At 39.6% G+C, this 15,667-nt stretch overlaps 2 pseudogenes; both read right to left on the bottom strand.

Moving 5' to 3' along the window:
- The window catches only part of LOC119055803 (mitochondrial inner membrane protease subunit 1-like), a 63,945-nt pseudogene extending 51,800 nt beyond the window's left edge, over positions 1 to 12,145 (bottom strand).
- Positions 12,146 to 13,821: 1,676 nt separating this feature from the next.
- Positions 13,822 to 15,027, bottom strand: LOC119055802 (nicotinamide phosphoribosyltransferase-like; annotated as a pseudogene).
- Positions 15,028 to 15,667: the final 640 nt, after the last annotated feature.

Genomic DNA, 15,667 nt, shown 5'->3' with positions numbered 1-15,667 from the left:
TCTGAGGAAATTCCATACTGTTTTCCACAGTGACTGTACCAGTCTGCATTCCCACCAACAGTACACTAGGGTTCCCTCTTCTATATAACGTCTCCAACACTTGTTTGTTGATTTGTTTATGATGGCCATTCTGACCAGTGTGAAGTAGTATCTCATTGTGGTTTTGATTTCTATCTCTCTGGTGGCTAGTGATGCTGAGCATCTTTTCATATGTCTGTGGGTCCTCTGTGTATCCCCCTTGGAGAAGTGTTTGTTCAAGTCTTTTGCCCATTAAAAAAATTTTTTTGTCTTCCTGGAGTGGAGTCATGTGAGTTCTTTATATATTTTGGAGATCAAACCTTTGTCCAAGGTATTATTGGCAAATATGTGTTTCCATATAGTTGGTTCTCTTTTCATTTTAATGCTGTGTTCTCTAGCCATACAGAAGCTTTTTAATTTGATGAGGTCCTATTTGTTTATTCTTTCCTCTATGTCCCTTGCTTTAGGGGACATATCAGTGAAGATGTTGCTGAGTGGAATGTCTAAGATTTTCCTGCTCATATTTTCCTCTAGGGCTTTTATGATGTCATGACTTATATTTAAGTTTCTAATCCACCTTAAATTTATTTTCGTGTATGGTGTAAGTTGGTGATCAAGTTTCTTTTTTTTCTTTGCATGTATCTGTCAAGATCTCCTAACATCATTTGTTGAAGAGGTTATTTTTATTCCATTTTATGCTTCTTCTTCCTTTGTCAAATACTAATTGACTGTACAGACTTGGGTTTATTTTTGGGTTCTCTGTTCTGTTCCATTGATCTATTGTCTGTTCTGATGCCACTACAAGGCTGTTTTCATTACAGTGGCCTTATAATACAGTTTGGTGTTGGGTATTGTGATTCTACTTTATTCTTCTTTCCCAAAATTGCTGCAGGTATTTGAGGTCATTTATTGTTCCATATAAATTTCTGAAATGTTTGTTTTATAGCTGTAAAATATGTCACTGGTACTTTAACAGGGATTGCATTAAATCTATAAATCACTTTGGGTAGTATGGCTATTTTGATGATGTTAATTCTTTTAATCCATGAACATGGTACATGCTTCCATATGTTTGTATCTTTTTAAATTTATTTTTTCAGTGTTATGTAGTTCTCTGAATACAGATCTTTTACCTCCTTGGTTAGGTTTATTCCTGTGTACTTTATTTTTCTTGTTGCTATATCAAATGAGATTTTTTCCTCATTTCTGTTTCTGATAATTCATTGTTAGTGTACAAAAATGCCTTTGATTTCTGAATATTGACCTTGTATCCTACTGTTTTACCAAATTCATTTATTAGGTCGAGTAGTTTTCTGATGTCATCTATAGGATTTTCTATGTATACTATCATGTCATCTGCAAACAATGACAGTTCTTCTTCCATCTTCAACACTAATTAATATGACATTGTAACTGATTTATTTTCACCATCCAATTTTTGTCTTATCTCCAAAATCCCTTAAATGTTTTGTAAAACAGATCATAGCCTCTGAACTTGTGAATATCATTACTCTTTCATTAGTACCATTTTAATTCCTTTCCCTAAATATACAAACTGGGCTGTTTAGGCAGGGAGATGTGGGAGACCATACTACTGTGTGCAGAAGTAAACTAGGTCATGTTCAAACCTAATATCATTTAGTCATCATGACAACCATGATAATGAATTTATTTTTAAATTCTACTTTAAAAGCATAAAAAGTAATTAAGCCACATTCTCTAAGTCTAACTGGTTATAAATGAAGAAGCCAGACCCAACCCCACATCTTTCTAAAATTAGTAATGATAAGCAACATACCAACAGAGGTAAGATGCTTTGTATGAATTAACTTAGCTCTCACCATGAGATCTTCAGAAAACTGACATTGTTACAGAACAACAGGTTCAAGGGGGGGCAATATTTGGCTCACCTAGGGATGCCAAAAACTGCCACAGAACAGGGGCCCCTCCCAAGGACAGAATACTAATATCTACTGGGCTCTTCTGTCCACTACCAATTGGAAAGACATCTCTCAATGCCAGAGATTTGTGAAAAGGAAACAAAATGTTTATTTAATGCTATTTAGGCTTAATGCCTCCACTAAAATATCAAAGTCTTTTAGGGTATACACCTACACCCGCACAGGTCTCGCTTCTCCCACCCTCCCAACTCCGGGTACCATAAATTAGGAAAGGAACACATGTCTGTTTTTTCAGGCCGCTGGCATTGTCAGCTGTATCACTGTGCAGGTAGGATCTCTCTCTAGTTAATCCAAAGTTATGTGGTACCCTCTCGCGGTCCACTGGCAAGAGTTCTCTGTACCCAGTTCCAGTCAAAGACTCTCCTGCTTTCCAGGCCATGCAGCCAAAGGGGGCACCCCAAAGCTACATGGGCCTCTTCTACCAAAGTTGCAGGGGTCCGCACTCCACTAAAAGCATGTGTCTTTCTTCTTCACCTGGCTGCAGGAATCTCCATTCTGGGAAAGCTGCGTGGTTTTCCCTTTCACCTGGGAAAGAGGGGTCTGCACTCTGCTGAAACCCTGTGGCTCTCTCTTTCACCTGGCTGCAGGGGTCTGAACTCTGGCCAAAACTGCATGGTTCTCTCTCCAATGGCTGCCACATCTGGGTTTAAATGACACCCATCCTCCTTTGTGGCCCCATTTCCGACTCCTCCTACAATCAGCTATACCTGCCAGACGTCTCATACCTTCCCAGCTTTACTGGGCTGCCATCATTTTTCTGGGCAGTTATCGTCCCATGGCATGGAGCCAATCAACTCCAAGCTCTCACGCAGGCACCGTAACTTGGGGCACCTGCCCCCAGTTACATCTTGGAAGAAGTGACTTCATCCCCCTAGCTCCAAGCCTGGCCACAGCTATTTAACATATCTGTGAAACCAGGTAAAGGTTAGGGATATGTTAAATGACCATTCCAGAGGTTAGCTGCAAAATTGGGGCTGTACAAAACAGCCCTGCATGTTCCTGCTTTATGTGTCCCTTCCCCCAACTCACACCTGTGGGGGAAGGGGTGAGGGTATCTTATATGTCTCTCCAATATTCCTATACACTTTGAATTCTGGATACCATTTCAAATCTTTTTTTGGGGGCCCTCCTTGGCTGCACCCTGTATCAACACGACTTTCTCAGTGTTATATTCTTAAAACTGGAATCTCAAAGGTAAAGTAGTTGCCTCATCTCATAGACCTGATAAGAAGCAGTGGGGATTTGAATTCAGGCAGTCAGATCCCAAAGTCCCTGCCTTCAAACATTGTCAGATACTGACCCCAGTAGCTACTGAGAAATATATCCCGGCCCCAAACTAAACAGCACATGGTTTCTGGTGTCTATAACTATTGTTGCTACAAATGGAGAGCAGGGTTTTTTTTTTTTTTTTTAATATGGAGTAGTATTGATACAGGGTGCAGCCGGGGGGGGGGGGGGCAAAAAAAAAAAGATTTGGAATGGTGTCCAGAATTCAAAGTGTATAGGAATATTGGAGAGACATATAAGATGTCCTCACCCCTCCAGGGGGAAGGGACCAATAGAGCAGGGCCTTTGAGAGCTGTTTTGCATAGCAACAGTTTTGCAGCTAACCTCTGGAATGATTATTTAACATATCTATAACCTTTAACTGGTTTCATAGATATGTTAAATAGCTCAATACCAAGTTTTGAGCCAGGGAGAAGGGAGTAGCTGGGATCCAAGATGTAACTAGGGGCTGCGCCCCTGAGAAGAGCACCTGTGCCCCTGAGAAGAGCGCCTGTGTTAGAGCTTGGAAAAGATGGGCTCCAGGACATGAGGGGATAACTGCCCAGGTGAAAGGGAAATCACACAGTTTTGCCAAATTGGTGGTCCCTGCAGCCAGGTGAAGAAGAAAGCCAACGTGCTTTTGGTGGAGCGTGAACCCCTGCCGCTTTGGTAGAAGAGGCCCACGCAGCTTTGGGGTGCCCCTTTGGCCGCGTGGCCTGGAAAAGCAGGAGAGACTTTGACTGGAACTGGGTACAAACAACTCTTGCCAGTGGACCATGAGAGGGTACCACAGTACTTTGGATTAACTCAAGATCCTGCACGGTGACACAACTGATGGCGCCAGCAGCCTGAAAAATGGATGTGTGCTCTTTTCCTGATTTATGGTACCTGGAGTTGGGACAGTGGGAGAAGGGAACTGTGTGGGTGTAGGTGTATACCCTAAAGGACTTTGATATTTTAGTGGAGACATTAAGCCTAAATAGCATTAAATAAACATTTTATTTCCTTTTCACAAATCTTTGGCATTGAGAGATGTCTTTCCAATTGGTGGCGGACAGAAGAGCCCAGTAGATATTAGTATACTGTCCTTGGGAGGGGCCCCTGTTGTGTAGCAATATTTGGCATCCCTAGGTGGGCCAAATATTGTATTGCCCCCCTCCCTCGGGCTTCTCATTCAGTAACAGTATTCATAAGGTAGAAAAGAAGGAAGACCAATTCGTGAGGTAAGATAGTGAGGTCAGGATGTGAGGAATGGGAAAAAGCTGTTTGATATACAGTAATAATGTTGGATAGGAAGTTTGATAGCTGCAACCCAGAGAAGGGGAGAAGTGTCCTTAGGGATAAAGCCAAGGTCTTAAGTGGTAAAACCTAGGAAAAGAGCAGAAAGTAAGAAAAAACTTTCAGGAACAAGCATTAAAGATAGTCTACATAAAGCCCTGGGAGAGGAGACTGAACCAGAAATGCCCCTGGACCCTTTATGGACATTAGTTCCTCCTGATGAATAAAAAAGGAAGGAAGGGAGAAGGGGGGAAGAAGGAGAGAAAGAAGAGTTGACCAAATGTGTCCCACCATTCTAGCATTTACTTTCTTGGTTGCATTTTTACCTTGTATTAATTTAGCACAATAATCATGTAAAATGGTTGAGAAGAAGAGGTGGAGTACAAAAAACTGCTTTACCATAGTATAGACCCGGAAACAGAGTTTTCCCTTAGTCTTGGTTACGTGACTACTTTCAAATCTTGACTTTTTTCACTTTCAGAAAAATTAGCCAGAAAAGAGAAGTTTCATATAACTCTGCAGTCTTCTCTATTTTCCTGTTACTGTCAAGTGTTTTACAAATGTTAAACTATAAGTGAGTACTTTTGTTGTTTTCATGGTAAAATAACATGTTCATTAAGCTTGTTTAATGTTTCTGGTAGTACTGCTAATTTTCTGCAAACTGAGAAAGATTTGAAGGGTTTGGTTAGTTATAAGATCCTATTTGTCAAATAGTTCTTCTTGTGTATGTATCCAAGAGTAGTGCAGAATGAGGAGGAGGCAGAATGTACTAGTATGAGGAATAAACACAAATTTCAACACCGGATATCCAAATAATTGACTGAGTGACCTCAGACTTTTATGGTTCAGCAGCCCTGGAAAATTGGTTACAGAAAATAGTTTTATCAGATAGATTTATGCACTTACATGTGCCAAGCCTGTACATACCCTTTTCCACATATTATTTTACTTCAGTCTCTTGCCATTCCTGCAGGGTTGAAATTTCGTATCCACTTTAAATATGAGACAACTGAAGCTCAGAAAGTTAGAGTTGTTTTTCTGAAGTGAGAGCTGATAAGTGGTAGAGAGAGAATCGTGATCCAGAATATTTCTTTTTAAAGCATGTACCATTTCTAATGAATCATTCAGAAAGAGGTGGCATGTATAAAAGTACTTTGTAAGCTGCCAAAAGCTATACAAATATAGGTTTGTGATTATAATAAATTATGTTATCCAAAGCCCATAAAGTTAATGCTACCCTTGCCTCCCTGCTATAATAATGGAAGCATAATAGAATGTTGGAGTAAAATCAACTATAGACACCAGCTCAGCAAACAGACTCTTTTTTTATGTTTTTTACTATAACCCACCGAGACACTTCTCTCCTAGTCAACTAGTATGTTTTTGATGAGACCATGTTAGGTCCATCTAGAAAATGCATTATACATTTTAACTTGCTCTATTTATTTAATGAACATTATTGTGACTAATACTTGTTTTCTTACACGTATATTAAAAAAAGATTTCCATTTAAGTAAAATTGATGGCCTTCATGATGGTGAAGATTTTTTAGTTCAGAGAGTGAGATTTAAGATTTAGTGCATAAGGGGTGCCCAGCATAAATGTGATACATTGGAAGAAGTCCTCTTTGGCACATAGGACACCAGTTTCCTTTGCAGGTTTTAATTCTCTCATCCCCAAAAGCAGGGAAGAGAAATTACAGTTTGTTAACAGAATATGGGACTCTTGGTAGCAAATAACACTGCTTTGGTGTGAGTCTCCATGTCTCATTTATGTGGAAACGTTGCATTTTACTTGGTTTGAAAACTCTCCCCTAATATGAATGGATAACAGAGGAAGGGAAATGACATTTAAATATCATAAAAGCCACCCTTAATATGGTGTCATTTTGTGCACAGTCAAGCTTTGGATATTAATGGAAAAATTAAATTAAGGGCTTTAACATAAAACCAGACTAGGCAAAGTGCAAAAAAAAAAAAACCCATTTTACTCTGCATGTATATTGAGTATACTCTTCAAGTAAAACCTTCCTAAGTGTCCTTTAAACTGTATGTAAAATTTGTTAGAAAAGCAAAAGCAAAGTCCTCTATGCAAAACTGCAGAAATTACTTTTCCTTAAAGTCAGTGGATCCAGTAAGATGTTTAAAAAATAGCTGAGATTCAAGGACAAGTGCATTTAGGCCTCTTTTAATCTTAATCAAATTTCACTTGATAGATATTGTGAACATTACAAGGTAAACACATCGAAGTGGCCACCATTTTATTTTAAAACAACAGGTTGTCTGGTTGGGCAGATTGCAGCTCTGTCAACAGTCTCTGTTACAATCCAATATTGTTATTTTATTCCTAAAGAAATACTCTTTCTGGCCCTGGCCAGTGTGCTCAGGTGGCTGGAGCATCATCCTGTACACCAAAAGGTGCAGGTTCAGTCCTGGGTTGGGGTGTGTATAGGAGGCAACCAATCAAAGTTTCTCTCTCACATCGATGTTTCTCCCTTTCTCCCTTCCTCTCTCTCTAAAATCAAGAAATATATTCTCTTTAATTCTTTAAAAAAAAAAGAAATAGTCTTCCTGGAAATAGGAGGTGAGGGAAATAGCCACAATGTGAAATCATAGATCATATTCCCTAAGAACTTTACTCACTTAGCCCTTAGGTAAGTTGAAAATGAAAAAAAATTGGTTGCCCATTGAACACAGGGAGAATGGTTAGGAATGGTCTGTTGAAGAAACTTTCCAACTGTTAAATCATGATATTCTGCTTTAAGCGGACTGTCTGTAGAAATCACCTAGGATGAGTATATGATTTATTGCTCCAGAGGAAAGAAGAGGAAAAGGGGCAGTTTCTCTTCTCACTTGCCTGTCAGTAACAGCATTTAAGAGTAATTCTCAATGGAATGAATTGTGCAATTTGATCAAGACAGTGAAGGGTGGGCTGACTGCAGTCTGAATGGGTTTATTCACATACATGGAAGAAGAGAAAGAGAGGGGCTTCATTTAGCAAGTCTCATTGAAAAAGAATTTGTTTTTGAAAGGACAGGTAAGATGATGGCTCCTTGGGGCTGTGCAGAGACTTAGCAAATGCTAAGGCTTCCAACACTTAGGGAGCCAGGCAGTGGGGCCTGGCAAGCCCACCACAGTGTCCAGGCTGCTTTTGATCTTCCAGAACTCATCAGGCTTTGCAGCTGTTGTTTCTCAAAAGCACTTGGAGAGACAGGAGAAGAATAATTAATTTACCTTGAGCACACATGTGAGGTTCATAAAACAATGGCCAAAAGCAGGGCTCAGGGGTTGGTAGCTGTACCATTCCACCCCAACAGCCCCTTCCAGAGCTCTGCAAGTCAGAAATGAGGATGCAAGTAGAAATACACAAAAGATGACACTGCATGCTCAGTGTGTATGTAAAAGAACTCCCTCAATTGCTATCAAAGCCCTAGTTCATATTCACATGGCTCTGAATCCAGCCACTTCCTAGAGGTCCAAATAAAGAATGTGTAATCATTTCATTGAAAAACAAACCATTTACTTAAGGTCTAGTACATGTCCAGCACTGTGCTAGGCATTGGAGACCCAGTGATAAAGTTCCCACCCTTGATAAGCATACTTTAGTGGGATATGCAAGGCATTAAACAATTACAGGGGGACAGCGACCAGAGGGGCTAGGGGAGGGACTTAGAGGAACAAGTATAAAGGACACAGTGACAATAACTAAGGGGGGTGGAAATGGGAGGGAGGTGGGGAGCACGGGGCAGGGTGGGCTGGGATGGGAGAAATAGACAGAAAACTGTACTTGAAAAATAATTAAATAAAAAAATTAAAAAAAAACAATTACATCTATGTGTATGTCAAAGCACAAACTATGATATGGCCTCTGGAAAAAAAAGTGTAGGCTACAATGATTGATTGTGGCAGGGATACCTGATCTAGAAGAGGAAGGTTCATTTTAGCTGAGACCCAAAACTAGGGAGACTTACCAATTTGTAGAATATAGGTCCAGGAAATACAAAAAGCCGTGAGGAGGTGTTTATTTCTTGCTGCTCCCTTGAGTGTTCCCTCTTTTCCTCAACAGTGTTTCTTTACATTTTTAGCACATCTCTGGGTATTTGCTTTTCCTGTATAAACTTGCTAACTTTCTTTGAATAAAATCCATTCTCTTTTATTTCCCATCCATATGGCAGAATAATCCATGGGACTTTGTGGTTCAACCATATCTTTACATTTTTTTACTTCATTTTTATCATGGCTTATTAGAATAATGAAAGAATGGTAAGTGTAGGTTACACAGCCTTTATTCTCTCATTACAGGAAAGAAAACATCTAGGAACAAACCAAATTTCTTAGAATCACCCTGCTACTATTCACAACACATGTGGCTACATGCCCTGTGCTCACTGTTACTTGTATTAGGAAGAGCTTAATCAGCCTTTGTCAGTTGCCCTATCCTATTCAACCAATTCCACCTTAACAAAATGACATAAAATTCTAAAGGCAAATAAAGAAGAGAGAGAAATCCAACAAACTCCTTTTCCCTTTTTTTTCTTCTAATCTTGAAGCTTATTTTATTTGGGCTTCAGTTGTACCAATTTTTATTTTTAATTGCTTTGTCAAAGAGAGTCATTTTTTTTTCATGGTCCAGCTGACAAATCTTCACAGTATGTTGGGTTTTGCAAAGTTTTAAATGGCTCATTTATTTTACATTTATTTTCCTGCCAGGGTTGAGGAGACTGTCTGAGTGTCTTTGGCATGAACTTTTAATACCTTTTCACTACAGCATTTGCACTTGTTAGCGATGTGGACTGCATCAGAAAGCCCACGAGTCATATGCACTGGACAATACTTGGCAGTTGATTTTATCTTCCTGCCACTCAGGACACCCAGAGGGGACCCTCTCAGCCCTCGTCAAAAACTGAGGAGCTCCCCTGCACTGCTGAGAATGTGAAAACACCGGTGGCTCTGAGCACTTTCGCAGAGCCCATTTGGGCAATGCTTTCAGCCAAAGAGCTTCTTCAAGGCCTAAGATCAAGTCTCCATCTAGGGTCAGGACACATCCTACCCTGATCAACACAGGGTTGTGAAAGCTGAGCCCCTTGCCTCAAAGGGAACCACTTGGAAATTCCACCCTGTTTCTGGGAGATTGACATTTCTCAGGCCTTTCTTGAGACAAATTCACAAGAAAATACTCTTTCTTACCAACCCTATTTTCATGTTTTTCCTCAGATATGTACATATTGAGAGCATTTTTTAAAGAACTTCTGTTTCAATGCAGGTTTTACTAATAGTTAGGTATAGTAAAGTCAGCAACCAGGAGAGAGTTGCCAGTGGAGAAATAGTTACAGTTCTTAAGAGCAGGGAGCACACCACACTCTAGGGCAAGGCTGGGAAGCACCATGGTTGGAAATAGGATGGGGAGGAAGGCACTGAGAGCAGGAGCCCTGAGCATAATTTCCAAAAAGGGTCAAATGTACATGTGTGTGTTCAGGATATGGCTGGTTAATGATCACTTCAAGGGACTCTGGGAGCAGAGGGGCTGCTCTTATGGTCTGGTACCTTGACTTTGTGTTGTTAGGATGGGTGGTTGGGCATGGATTCTGCATTGTTTGGTTTGCATTTGGAAAGTACCCTTGTGGGCAGGTTGTTCAGGGTCTCTAGGAATTGGGCTGTCCAGTGGCAGCAAGGCTCCTTATGTCAAACCATGCACATATAAGAAATAAAAGACATGGTTAATACCACTTCCTACACAGAAGTTTTCCTTTCAGGATCTGTCTCCCTGGGAGGCAGACCGAAGATGTCTTCTGTCTCAGTAACCATAATGCATAGTCTCCGGGGTGCAGAGTCCTCCAAAGGTTGTACTGGTAAGTGTTTAATAACCAGTTTTTCCAATGGCAGGAAAAAGTCCCCATCTGTAGAAAGCATGTTTCCATGGTATAGTGCTTCCATCATGGCTGATTTCAAGTTGTCAATGTAATGTCACTGAAAGAGTAGTTGGGAAAAGATATTCACAGACGGTTCTGGGGAATTGGTGTAGCTGGTCCCACCATAGCCCTTGCTCCTCCTTTGGGAGAAGAAATCCCTTTTTGTAAAAAATATTTGCCAACTAGAGTACTTTAAAAAATTCTACAGCCCTGGCTAATGTGGCTCAGTGGATTGAGAGCTGGCCTGTGAATCAAAAGGTCACTGGTTCCATTCTCAGTCAGGGCACATGCCTGGGTTGCAGGCAGGTCCCCAGTAGGGGGCACATGAGAGGCAACCACGCATTCATGTTCCTTTCCTTCTCTTTCTCCTACACTTCCCCTCTGTCTAAAAATAAATAAGCAAAACCTTTAAAAGAAAACAAAAAACTTTTAAAAAATGTTACATAACTAGAACTTAATCAGTGAGTTGGCCCTGTTAATACCTTTCCCGAGTAATATGAAATAGGTCAGGTGTTGAAAAACAAATACCATATGATCTCACCTTTAACAGGAAGCTAAACAACAAAACAAACAAGCAAGCAGAATAAAAACAAAGACACTGAAATGGAGAACAAGAGGACAGTGACCAGAGGGGAGAAGGAAGGGAATTTAAGGGGAAAAAAAGGGGAGGGATTTGTAGGAACAAGTACAAAGGACACAGAGACAAGAACTAAGGGGGGTTGGAAATGGGAGGGAGGTGGGGAGCACAGGGCAGGGTGGGCTGGGATGGGAGAAATAGACAGAAAACTGTACTTGAAAAATAAGTAAATAAATTTTTTTAAAAAAAGAAAAAAATCCCTTTCCCAACATTTCCCTCATGTTTGGAAGCTGACTTTATCCCAGCTCCCACAGGATAGGAAATGGAATCAACTGTCAATAATGATCCAGACTCCCAGAGTCTTGTTAATGCTTCCTTAGGACATTACACGGTGTCCTATGTGGTGACTTTGACCTGCTCAGGTACTTGGCGGCTCCTAGAGGGTGACAGCAAGATGACAGAATAAGTCCTGGACTCTCCTTCCACCCACAAACACACCGATTTGACAGTACACAAAAATTCTCTCAATGAGAAATCCAGAAGCTAGTTGAGAGGCTGCTGCACTGTGGCCAGGTAGGCCATGGATGCCAGTAGGAAAAGTCAAGATGCCTTCCTGCCAGGATCCTCACCTCTGGCACAGTGCCAGCAATTAGGAGGAAACTCTCCAGCTCCTGTCTTTTCACTGAGGGAAGAGTTGCACAGCATGTCCAAGGCCCCAACATTTCCAGAACCTTGATGAAGGATGAGCTTCTATTCTGTGAGTCACCTAGAGCTTATTGGACCTGGAATGTTATTGCTGCACAGGGGGAAACAAAGATGGTGCCTTAGGTGGGCAATCTTCATGCCCTTCTGCCTGGTTCAGAGCAGAGTGAGGGCATTAAAAACCCTGGCTCCCAGCCTCTCCCTGCACCAGGAAGAGGTGGACAGACTGGTCAGTGATCTGACTTGCGTGAGGGCTGCCCGAGGAACCAGCTTCAGTCTCCACTGTCTCTGAGCATGGACAAGACCTGGGATACTCCAAATGCCTGGAGGTATTAAGAATAGAGTTTTCATCAGGCCATATGACCCCTGAAAGAGGTGGGAGAATCCTTCCTGGCCTCTTCTTACCTTCTGGTGGTTCCTGGCAATCTCTGCCATTCCTTGACTTGTGCATGCATCATTCTAATCCTCTGTATTCACATGGTGTTCTCTCCATGTGCTCTTATTTTGCCTTTTCTCTGTGTGTATCCATCTCTGGGTTCATATTTCTCTTTCTTATAAGGATCAGTCATATTGGAGTAGGACCCACTCTGCTGACATCATTTGAGCTTGATTACCTCTGTAAAGACCTCATGTCCAAAGAGGTCACCTTCTGAGTTACTGGGAGCCTAGGACTTTAACATAATCTATTTGGGGGAGACAAAATTCAACCTATAGTCACCACTATAAAAATTAATGGTGAATACTCATAACAAATAAGAAACATGAAAGAACCTAAAGCAAGTCACTTTGTAATCAAATTGCTTGAAACCAGTGAAGAAATCTTAAAATTGGCCAATGCAAATAAATACAAAAATTACATAGAGGAACATAGATTCTTTCATATTTCTTGTGCTTGGGTTTTGGTGAGTTTTTTGATCTGTATGTTTGTACTTGTCATCAGCTTTGCAAATTTTTCAGCCTTTTTTTCAAATATATGTTTCTTTTTGCCTTCTCTTTTCTCCTTTGGAAAAATAGTCCCAAATGCTTAAATATTAAGGCATGTGAAACTGTCCCACAGATCACTGTTACTTTTCATTTTTTTCTCTCTTTTATTCTGAATAATGTCTATTGCTATATCTTCAAATTCACAAATCTCTTTTATGTTTTATTATCCAACTTATTTTAAATATCTAAAGAAAAATATAACAGGACCAAAATATTTCAAATAAATACACTCAGTATATCCACTTTTGTCAATTTTTAAATTTATGTATATATTTTATAATGGAAGCAGAAATTTTCTCTAAAACTATTATCTCTTTAAACTCTGAGGTACATATTAGAGCCATAAGTAATATATGACATATAAAATTGCAGTTCAGGCCTTTCAAATTTGGCATTTCACTGGTGCAATACAATGACCAAGGTATATATAATCACTGTGTAGTGCCTAAGCATTCCACTACTTGCATTGCACTACAAGGACCATCATTTTGTTTAATGTAGAATGATTAATGCATACCTTACATTGGATCTATAGTGCATACTCCAAGATCATTTTCAAATAATACAAACAATTTTGTTAAGGCTGTATTTTATTTGCTGGTCAATAAAGAAAAGGCAATGTAATTTATTTTCAAGTATTTTCTTAAAAACTTGCACTTCTGAAACTCATAGAAAGTTGGAAAGACTCAGAAATCACTGAAACTTTAGTATACCCTACACAGTCTTGTTTGTATAGAAATACAAGTTAAATATAAACATAAAGAATCATGATGATTTTATTCAAATTGGTTTTGTCTAAGCTTCCATTATATGTAAAAGTTTCTCAGTTCTGTTATTTGTAAAAAGATCAATACCAGATAAAATTACTATCTATTGGCACGGGGCCCTAAAAAGCTTAATTTGGCATTTATCTTTCACATGGTTATATGCACTTCCTAATTGGAAATCACTTCAACATTGCAAAACAAAGAAAAATGAATAGGCAGAATGTTTATGAGCCAAAAATTGATTTGGCTGAACTGTATCATAAAACACAAACCCTGTATATCTGTACAATAAACATTATGTATTGTGCAGTCACACAGGTGGGTATACATGTACACATACACACACACACAAAACAAAGTCTAATGAGGTGTAGCTTCCAGTTCAGTGCTCAGCTTTGCCCTTTTTCTTATACCATCGAATGAATAGCTTTGCCATCTTCCCATGTTTGAAGATAGTTTGGAGAAGACCATGCCCAAATTCTTCAAGATATCCCTTTGTCTCCTCAAGTGCAACACAATTTCCTACTGGCGTCCTGATAGTCACCTCTTTTTGGTTCTTTTGTTGGTATCAGCAACTGGGTCCTTGAAGATGTTAATCCCAAAATCATTAGTTAACAACATAATGACACTTGAAGAAGAAATTGAAGAACTAGCTGATTAACTTTTGGAGCAAGGGTACACCCAGACGGAAGGAAGCATTCTTATTATTCCATTATTGTTTTTTATTTCCCCCCTTCTGCAATCTTTTGTAAGGTATCATGTCTATACCATCCTCTCAAGTAACCCTAAGAGGAGAGAGCAGCAACTTGTGGGCCTTTTTATTATCAGTCACAGGGAACTTCTTACCTAAAATATCCCCAAACTTTCATACAGTGTTAAGAACTTCAACAATCAGGTCAAATCATTAGTGGTGCCTCTGTACAATTAGATACAGTTAGATATGACAGTTAAATGTCATAGATCTTTACCCATTTTCTCATATATGTTATAAATGCTATAACTATCCCTGACAACAGGGGCTGGCCCTGATGCTGTTACTGTGTATTCAAAAGCAGTTTTTTTAATGGTCTTTCCCTCGAGTTGTTATGATGCTGTATTCCACCACTGGACAGAATAGCCTGTCACAGCATTTTTGTTCTGTAGTACTTTTTAACCAAAGCAATTCCTTCTGTTGTGTCTATTTCTTTGAAGTTAACCAAATGAGAAGACACTCTGGAAAGAGAGGCAGAGTCTCTGTAGCCAAAATCATGTAACTTGTATACCATAGATTGGAAGTTGGAAGTTTCCATAAGTAGTTGGAAGTTTCTAATAAATATTTAGCCAATACTTACTTCTGCCCTCTAGAACTTGTGGCAACTGTGACTGGAGACCAGGACTGAACAATAATAGTTTCAGTCCAATCAGTAAGCCAGTAATGTGGGGAACCTGAGCTTTGTACTGTGAAGAACACACTTCCTTGGGGAATGCTGGAGCTCTCAGGAACAACATTTACTTCTCTTGGGAGATGTTCATTGTATTTTTCAAGAATGTAGTTCCATCCTATTCATTAAAGACATCGTCTTGGAAAGTTCACTCATCCATTGTTCTCAAATTCCATGTCTCTTCTGTTCACCCTCTTTAGTGAATTTTTAAATTAAGGATAGGGTCATCCTCATCTCTCTAAGTTTGCTTTGGGTATCTCTTACATCTCTCATGGCTCTACTTACCATATTCAATTTCCTTTCACAGTGTGTGGAGTATATGGAGCATCTAGAGGGTTGACAGTGGTTTCTGAATTTGGGTGGCAGACACATGGTGTTTGCTTTACATAATCTTGTAAATTTTTCTGCATGTGTATTATGTTTCAACACAAAAAGTTAGATGGCTTATATTAGCTCGACATTTAAAATATCAAAAATGCAGTCACTTCCCACCACCTGAACCATTCCTACCCCAATTCAAGCCTCCATGATTCAATAACTTGTTAATAGCAAATCTACCCCAGTGGACTTCCTTCTGCCCAAGCACTGTATAGTCTTTCAGCTCATATGCTAATGTCATTATTTAAAATAAAAGTTCAATCATATTATTACTTTGCTGAAATCCCAGTGACTGCTTATCTTATTCAGAGTCCAAGTGAAAGACTTTTTATAGCTTACAAAGCCTTACATGATCTAACATCCTCCTATCTCTCTGACTTCTTTCACAAAATGTATTCTTTCTATAT

Source organism: Artibeus jamaicensis, unplaced genomic scaffold (assembly GCF_021234435.1).
Source record: "Artibeus jamaicensis isolate MK-2021 breed Jamaican fruit bat unplaced genomic scaffold, CSHL_Jam_final contig_456, whole genome shotgun sequence".
Taxonomy (NCBI): Eukaryota; Metazoa; Chordata; class Mammalia; order Chiroptera; family Phyllostomidae; genus Artibeus; species Artibeus jamaicensis.
Note: the sequence above shows the minus strand (reverse complement) of the source record. Positions and strands in the feature narration are given on the sequence as shown.